Source organism: Myotis yumanensis, unplaced genomic scaffold, assembly GCF_028538775.1.
Source record: "Myotis yumanensis isolate MYYU_CA2020_CCGP unplaced genomic scaffold, mMyoYum1.0.hap1 SCAF_26, whole genome shotgun sequence".
NCBI classification, from domain to species: Eukaryota; Metazoa; Chordata; class Mammalia; order Chiroptera; family Vespertilionidae; genus Myotis; species Myotis yumanensis.
This window is the reverse complement of record NW_027223777.1, coordinates 1,487,324-1,497,501: the sequence shown is the minus strand read 5'-3', so window position 1 is coordinate 1,497,501 and position 10,178 is coordinate 1,487,324.

The following is a 10,178-nucleotide window of genomic DNA, read 5'->3' as shown; positions in this document are numbered from 1 at the left end:
AATGGCTTTTACGGGACAGTGGAAATGACTATACTATCTCTATGACATTGTGGGGCCTATCACGTTACGATGGCCGTGACATTATAGTGGCTATGCCATCACAATGTCTCTGACATCATGATGGTTATGAAGTCAACGGCGATGACATAACAATGTCTATGAAACTACAGTGGCTTTGACCTTACTGTAGATATGATGTTATAGTCGCTGTGATGTCACAATGGCTATGACATCACAGTTTCTATGACATCATAGTGGCTATGACATTTAAATGGCCATGAGATCACAGTGGCTATCTGACTACAATGGCTATGCCATCAAGTGGCCATGACTTTATAGTAACTCTGATGTTGCAATGGCTCAGACATCACAATGGCTATGACATCAAAATGGCTATGGCGTTAAATTTGCAATGACTTAAATATGTCTGTGTCATTACGGTGCCCGTGACGTCACAATGGCTGTGACATGATCGTGGCTATGACGATGCAATTCCTGTGGCATGGTAGTAGCTGTGACTTTTCAATGGCTATGAAATTAAAGTGGGTATGACGTCACAATCGCACCGTCATCACTATGGCTATGACTTGATAATGGCCGTGACATCACAATTGCTACGAAGTCACACTTGATATGGTTTCACGTTTTTGTCATGTCACAACAGCCATGATGTTAAAATTGCTATGTCACAACTGCTACAACGTCACAATTCCTATGGCGTTGCAATGGCTGTGAAATTATCATAAGTATGACGTTATAAAAGCTATGACATTATAGTGGGTAGGACGTCCCAGTGGCTACGAAGTTACAATGGCTCTGATGTTATGATGGCTACAACGTGACGATGGCTATATTGAAAATGGCTACGCCGACACAATGGCTACGATATTACAAATATTATTACTTTCCGATGTCTGTGACCTTACAAATGCTACGCCGTCTCAATGGCTGTGACGGGATAGTGGCTATGAGGTTACAATGGCTATGATATCACAATGGGTCTGAAGGCACAATGGTTATGGCACTAGAGTGGCTAGGCCATTACTATGGATCCGAGGTTTCATTGCCTATGACACTACAGTAGCTATGATATTGCAGGAGCCAGGACTTTCCAGTAGATATGATGTGCTAGTGGCTATGACATCACAAATGGTATGAAGTCACAATTCACAGGCCTTCACAATGACTATGATATCACAAGGGTTCCGATGTTCCAATTGCTATGACGTCACAGTGGCTAGGACGTCACAATGGCTATGACAATACAGTGGGAATGACTTTACTATGTCTATTGCATAGTAGTGCCTAAGATATTACATTGGCTGTGACATTATAGTGGCCAGGACGTCACGGTTGCTGTAACGTCATGATGGCAATGACATCGCAATTGCTATGAAGTCACAAATGGCATGACTTCACAATGACTATGACATCACAAGGGCTATGATATTACAGTGGCTATGATGTCACAATGGCTATGAGGACACAATGGCTATAACGGTACAATGTCTGTGATATTATTGTGACTATGACTTTACAAAGGCTATGACATTATTGTGGTTATGACGTCATAGTAGCTATGACGTTACCACGGCTCTGATGTTTTCATGGCCATGACGAGGACGGCTATGATGACATTGAGTATGCAGACACAATGGCTAGGATATTACAAATGCGATGACTTTACAATGTATATGATATTACAAAGGTGACGACGTTTCAATGGCGATGACATTAATGTGGCTATGAGGTTTCAATGGCTCTGACGTCACTATGCCTATGACATAACAATGGCTATGACGTCACAATGGCTCTTACGGGACAGTGGAAATGACTATACTATATGGCATTGTGGGGCCTATCACGTTACGATGGCCCTGACATTATAGTGGCTATGCCATCACTATGTCTCTGACATCATGATGGTTATGAAGTCAACGGCGATGACATAACAATGTCTATGAAACTACAGTGGCTTTGACCTTACAGTAGATATGATGTTATAGTTGCTGTGATTTCACAATGGCTATGACATCACAGTTTCTATGACATCATAGTGGCTATGACATTCCAATGGCCATGAGATCACAGTGGCGCACTAGCTACAATGGCTATGCCATCAGAATGGCCATGACTTTATAGTAACTCTGACGTTGCAATGGCTCAGACATCACAATGGCTATGACATCAAAATGGCTATGGCGTTAAATTTGCAATGTCTTAAATATGTCTGTGTCATTACGGTGCCCGTGACGTCACAATGGCTGTGACATGATCTTGGCTATGACGATGCAATTCCTGTGGCATTGTAGTAGCTGTGACTTTTCAATGGCTATGAAATTAATGTGGGTATGACGTCACAATGGCGCCGTCATCACTATGGCTATGACTTCATAATGGCCGTGACATCACAATTGCTACGAAGTCACACTTGATATGGCTTCACGTTTATGTGATGTCACAACAGCCATGATGTTAAAATTGCTATGTCACAACTGCTACAACGTCAGAATTCCTATGGCGTTGCAATGGCTGTGATATTATCATGACTATGACGTTATAAAAGCTATGACATTATAGTGGGTAGGACGTCCCAGTGGCTATGGAGTTACAATGGCTCTGATGTTATGATGGCTACGACGTGACGATGGCTATATTGAAAATGGCTACGCCGACACAATGGCTACGATATTACAAATATTATTACTTTCCGATGTCTGTGACCTTTCAAATGCTACGCGGTCTCAATGGCTGTGACGGGATAGTGGCTATGAGGTTAAAATAGCTATGATATCACAATGGGTCTGAAGGCACAATGGATATGGCACTAGAGTGGCTAGGCCATTACTATGGATCCGAGGTTTCATTGCCTATGACACTACAGTAGCTATGATATTGCAAGAGCCAGGACTTTCCAGGAGATATGATGTGCTAGTGGCTATGACATCACAAATGGTATGAAGTCACAATTGACAGGCCTTCACAATGACTATGATATCACAAGGGCTACGATGTTCCAGTTGCTATGACGTCACAGTGGCTAGGACGTCACAATGGCTATGACAATACAGTGGGAATGACTTTACTATGTCTATTGCATGGTAGTGCCTAAGATATTACATTGGCTGTGACATTACAGTGGCCAGGACGTCACGGTTGCTGTAACGTCATGATGGCAATGACATCGCAATTGCTATGAAGTCACAAATGGCATGACTTCACAATGACTATGACATCACAAGGGCTATGATGTCACAATGGCTATGAGGACACAATGGCTATAACGGTACAATGTCTGTGATATTATTGTGACTATGACTTTACAAAGGCTATGACATTATTGTGGTTATGACATCATAGTAGCTATGACGTTACAACGGCTCTGATGTTTGCATTGCCATGATGACGATGGCTATGATGACAATGAGTATGCCGACACAATGGCTAGGATATTACAAATGCGATGACTTTACAATGTATATGATTTTACAAAGGTGACGCCGTTTCAATGGCGATGACAATGTGGCTATGAGGTTTCAATGGTTATGACGTCACAATGCCTATGACATAACAATGGCTATGACGGCACAATGGCTCTTACGGGACAGTGGAAATGACTATACTATCTCTATGACATTGTGGGGCCTATCACGTTACGATGGCCGTGACATTATAGTGGCTATGCCATCACAATGTCTCTGACATCATGATGGTTATGAAGTCAACGGCGATGACATAACAATGTCTATGAAACTACAGTGGCTTTGACCTTACAGTAGATATGATGTTATGTCGCTGTGATGTCACAATGGCTATGACATCACAGTTTCTATGACATCATAGTGGCTATGACATTCCAATGGCCATGAGATCACAGTGGCTATCTAGCTACAATGGCTATGCCATCAGAGTGGCCATGACTTTATAGTAACTCTGATGATGCAATGGCTCAGACATCACAATGGCTATGACATCAAAATGGCTATGGCGTTAAATTTGCAATGACTTAAATATGTCTGTGTCATTACGGTGCCCGTGACGTCACAATGGCTGTGACATGATCGAGGCTATGACGATGCAATTCCTGTGGCATTGTAGTAGCTGTGACTTTTCAATGGCTATGAAATTAAAGTGGGTATGACGTCACAATGGCGCCGTCATCACTATGGCTATGACTTGATAATGGCCGTGACATCACAATTGCTACGAAGTCACACTTGATATGGCTTCACGTTTATGTGATGTCACAACAGCTATGATGTTAAAATTGCTATGTCACAACTGCCACAACGTCACAATTCCTATGGCGTTGCAATGGCTGATATTATCATGACTATGACGTTATAAAAGCTATGATATTAGAGTGGGTAGGACGTCCCAGTGGCTACGAAGTTACAATGGCTCTGCTGTTATGATGGCTACGACGTGACGATGGCTATATTGAAAATGGCTACGCCGACACAATGGCTGCGATATTACAAATATTATTACTTTCCGATGTCTGTGACCTTACAAATGCTATGCGGTCTCAATTACTGCGACGGGATAGTGGCTATGAGGTTACAATGGCTATGATATCACAATGGGTCTGAAGGCACAATGGATATGGCACTAGAGTGGCTAGGCCATTACTATGGATCCGAGGTTTCATTGCCTATGACACTACAGTAGCTATGATATTGCAAGAGCCAGGACTTTCCAGTAGATATGATGTGCTAGTGGCTATGACATCACAAATGGTATGAAGTCACAATTGACAGGCCTTCACAATGCCTATGATATCACAAGGGCTACGATGTTCCAATTGCTATGACGTCACAATGGCTACGATGTCAAAATGGCTATGACAATACAGTGGGAATGACTTTACTATGTCTATTGCATGGTAGTGCATAAGATATTACATTGGCTGTGACATTATATTGGCCAGGACGACACAGTTGCTGTAACGTCATGATGGCAATGACATCGTAATTTCTATGAAGTCACAAATGGCATGACTTCAAAATGACTATGACATCACAAGGGCTATGATGTTACAGTGGCTATGATGTCACAATGGCTATGAGGACACAATGGCTATAACGGTACAATGTCTGTGATATTATTGTGACTATGACTTTACAAAGGCTATGACATTATTGTGGTTATGACATCATAGTAGCTATGACGTTAGCACGGCTCTGATATTTTCATGGCCATGATGACGATGGCTATGATGACAATGAGTATGTCGAAACAATGGCTAGGATATTACAAAGGCGATGACTTTACAATGTATATGATATTACAAAGGTGACGACGTTTCAATGGCGATGACATTAATGTGGCTATGAGATTTCAATGGCTATGACGTCACAATGCCTATGACATACAATGGCTATGACGTCACAATGGCTTTTACGGGACAGTGGAAATGACTATACTATCTCTATGACATTGTGGGGCCTATCACGTTACGATGGCCGTGACATTATAGTGGCTATGCCATCACAATGTCTCTGACATCATGATGGTTATGAAGTCAACGGCGATGACATAACAATGTCTATGAAACTACAGTGGCTTTGACCTTACTGTAGATATGATGTTATAGTCGCTGTGATGTCACAATGGCTATGACATCACAGTTTCTATGACATCATAGTGGCTATGACATTTAAATGGCCATGAGATCACAGTGGCTATCTGACTACAATGGCTATGCCATCAAGTGGCCATGACTTTATAGTAACTCTGATGTTGCAATGGCTCAGACATCACAATGGCTATGACATCAAAATGGCTATGGCGTTAAATTTGCAATGACCTAAATATGTCTGTGTCATTACGGTGCCCGTGACGTCACAATGGCTGTGACATGATCGTGGCTATGACGATGCAATTCCTGTGGCTATGTAGTAGCTGTGACTTTTCTATGGCTATGAAATTAAAGTGGGTATGACGTCACAATGGCGCCGTCATCACTATGGCTATGACTTGATAATGGCCGTGACATCACAATTGCTACGAAGTCACACTTGATATGGCTCTACGTTTATGTGATGTCACAACAGCCTTGATGTTAAAATTGCTATGTCACAACTGCTACAACGTCACAATTCCTATGGCGTTGCAATAGCTGTGATATTATCATGACTATGACGTTATAAAAGCTATGACATTATAGTGGGTAGGACGTCCCAGTGGCTACGAATTTACAATGGCTCTGATGTTATGATGGCTACGACGTGACGATGGCTATATTGAAAATGGCTACGCCGACACAATGGCTACGATATTACAAATATTATTACTTTCCGATGTCTGTGACCTTACAAATGCTACGCCGTCTCAATGGCTGTGACGGGATAGTGGCTATGAGGTTACAATGGCTATGATATCACAATGGGTCTGAAGGCACAATGGTTATGGCACTAGAGTGGCTAGGCCATTACTATGGATCCGAGGTTTCATTGCCTATGACACTACAGTAGCTATGATATTGCAGGAGCCAGGACTTTCCAGTAGATATGATGTGCTAGTGGCTATGACATCACAAATGGTATGAAGTCACAATTCACAGGCCTTCACAATGACTATGATATCACAAGGGCTCCGATGTTCCAATTGCTATGACGTCACAGTGGCTAGGACGTCACAATGGCTATGACAATACAGTGGGAATGACTTTACTATGTCTATTGCATAGTAGTGCCTAAGATATTACATTGGCTGTGACATTATAGTGGCCAGGACGTCACGGTTGCTGTAACGTCATGATGGCAATGACATCGCAATTGCTATGAAGTCACAAATGGCATGACTTCACAATGACTATGACATCACAAGGGCTATGATGTTACAGTGGCTATGATGTCACAATGGCTATGAGGACACAATGGCTATAACGGTACAATGTCTGTGATATTATTGTGACTATGACTTTACAAAGGCTATGACATTATTGTGGTTATGACGTCATAGTAGCTATGACGTTACCACGGCTCTGATGTTTTCATGGCCATGACGAGGACGGCTATGATGACATTGAGTATGCAGACACAATGGCTAGGATATTACAAATGCGATGACTTTACAATGTATATGATATTACAAAGGTGACGACGTTTCAATGGCGATGACATTAATGTGGCTATGAGGTTTCAATGGCTCTGACGTCACTATGCCTATGACATAACAATGGCTATGACGTCACAATGGCTCTTACGGGACAGTGGAAATGACTATACTATATGGCATTGTGGGGCCTATCACGTTACGATGGCCCTGACATTATAGTGGCTATGCCATCACTATGTCTCTGACATCATGATGGTTATGAAGTCAACGGCGATGACATAACAATGTCTATGAAACTACAGTGGCTTTGACCTTACAGTAGATATGATGTTATAGTTGCTGTGATTTCACAATGGCTATGACATCACAGTTTCTATGACATCATAGTGGCTATGACATTCCAATGGCCATGAGATCACAGTGGCGCACTAGCTACAATGGCTATGCCATCAGAATGGCCATGACTTTATAGTAACTCTGACGTTGCAATGGCTCAGACATCACAATGGCTATGACATCAAAATGGCTATGGCGTTAAATTTGCAATGTCTTAAATATGTCTGTGTCATTACGGTGCCCGTGACGTCACAATGGCTGTGACATGATCTTGGCTATGACGATGCAATTCCTGTGGCATTGTAGTAGCTGTGACTTTTCAATGGCTATGAAATTAATGTGGGTATGACGTCACAATGGCGCCGTCATCACTATGGCTATGACTTCATAATGGCCGTGACATCACAATTGCTACGAAGTCACACTTGATATGGCTTCACGTTTATGTGATGTCACAACAGCCATGATGTTAAAATTGCTATGTCACAACTGCTACAACGTCAGAATTCCTATGGCGTTGCAATGGCTGTGATATTATCATGACTATGACGTTATAAAAGCTATGACATTATAGTGGGTAGGACGTCCCAGTGGCTATGGAGTTACAATGGCTCTGATGTTATGATGGCTACGACGTGACGATGGCTATATTGAAAATGGCTACGCCGACACAATGGCTACGATATTACAAATATTATTACTTTCCGATGTCTGTGACCTTTCAAATGCTACGCGGTCTCAATGGCTGTGACGGGATAGTGGCTATGAGGTTAAAATAGCTATGATATCACAATGGGTCTGAAGGCACAATGGATATGGCACTAGAGTGGCTAGGCCATTACTATGGATCCGAGGTTTCATTGCCTATGACACTACAGTAGCTATGATATTGCAAGAGCCAGGACTTTCCAGGAGATATGATGTGCTAGTGGCTATGACATCACAAATGGTATGAAGTCACAATTGACAGGCCTTCACAATGACTATGATATCACAAGGGCTACGATGTTCCAGTTGCTATGACGTCACAGTGGCTAGGACGTCACAATGGCTATGACAATACAGTGGGAATGACTTTACTATGTCTATTGCATGGTAGTGCCTAAGATATTACATTGGCTGTGACATTACAGTGGCCAGGACGTCACGGTTGCTGTAACGTCATGATGGCAATGACATCGCAATTGCTATGAAGTCACAAATGGCATGACTTCACAATGACTATGACATCACAAGGGCTATGATGTCACAATGGCTATGAGGACACAATGGCTATAACGGTACAATGTCTGTGATATTATTGTGACTATGACTTTACAAAGGCTATGACATTATTGTGGTTATGACATCATAGTAGCTATGACGTTACAACGGCTCTGATGTTTGCATTGCCATGATGACGATGGCTATGATGACAATGAGTATGCCGACACAATGGCTAGGATATTACAAATGCGATGACTTTACAATGTATATGATTTTACAAAGGTGACGCCGTTTCAATGGCGATGACAATGTGGCTATGAGGTTTCAATGGTTATGACGTCACAATGCCTATGACATAACAATGGCTATGACGGCACAATGGCTCTTACGGGACAGTGGAAATGACTATACTATCTCTATGACATTGTGGGGCCTATCACGTTACGATGGCCGTGACATTATAGTGGCTATGCCATCACAATGTCTCTGACATCATGATGGTTATGAAGTCAACGGCGATGACATAACAATGTCTATGAAACTACAGTGGCTTTGACCTTACAGTAGATATGATGTTATGTCGCTGTGATGTCACAATGGCTATGACATCACAGTTTCTATGACATCATAGTGGCTATGACATTCCAATGGCCATGAGATCACAGTGGCTATCTAGCTACAATGGCTATGCCATCAGAGTGGCCATGACTTTATAGTAACTCTGATGATGCAATGGCTCAGACATCACAATGGCTATGACATCAAAATGGCTATGGCGTTAAATTTGCAATGACTTAAATATGTCTGTGTCATTACGGTGCCCGTGACGTCACAATGGCTGTGACATGATCGAGGCTATGACGATGCAATTCCTGTGGCATTGTAGTAGCTGTGACTTTTCAATGGCTATGAAATTAAAGTGGGTATGACGTCACAATGGCGCCGTCATCACTATGGCTATGACTTGATAATGGCCGTGACATCACAATTGCTACAAAGTCACACTTGATATGGCTTCACGTTTATGTGATGTCACAACAGCTATGATGTTAAAATTGCTATGTCACAACTGCCACAACGTCACAATTCCTATGGCGTTGCAATGGCTGATATTATCATGACTATGACGTTATAAAAGCTATGATATTAGAGTGGGTAGGACGTCCCAGTGGCTACGAAGTTACAATGGCTCTGCTGTTATGATGGCTACGACGTGACGATGGCTATATTGAAAATGGCTACGCCGACACAATGGCTGCGATATTACAAATATTATTACTTTCCGATGTCTGTGACCTTACAAATGCTATGCGGTCTCAATTACTGCGACGGGATAGTGGCTATGAGGTTACAATGGCTATGATATCACAATGGGTCTGAAGGCACAATGGATATGGCACTAGAGTGGCTAGGCCATTACTATGGATCCGAGGTTTCATTGCCTATGACACTACAGTAGCTATGATATTGCAAGAGCCAGGACATTCCAGTAGATATGATGTGCTAGTGGCTATGACATCACAAATGGTATGAAGTCACAATTGACAGGCCTTCACAATGCCTATGATATCACA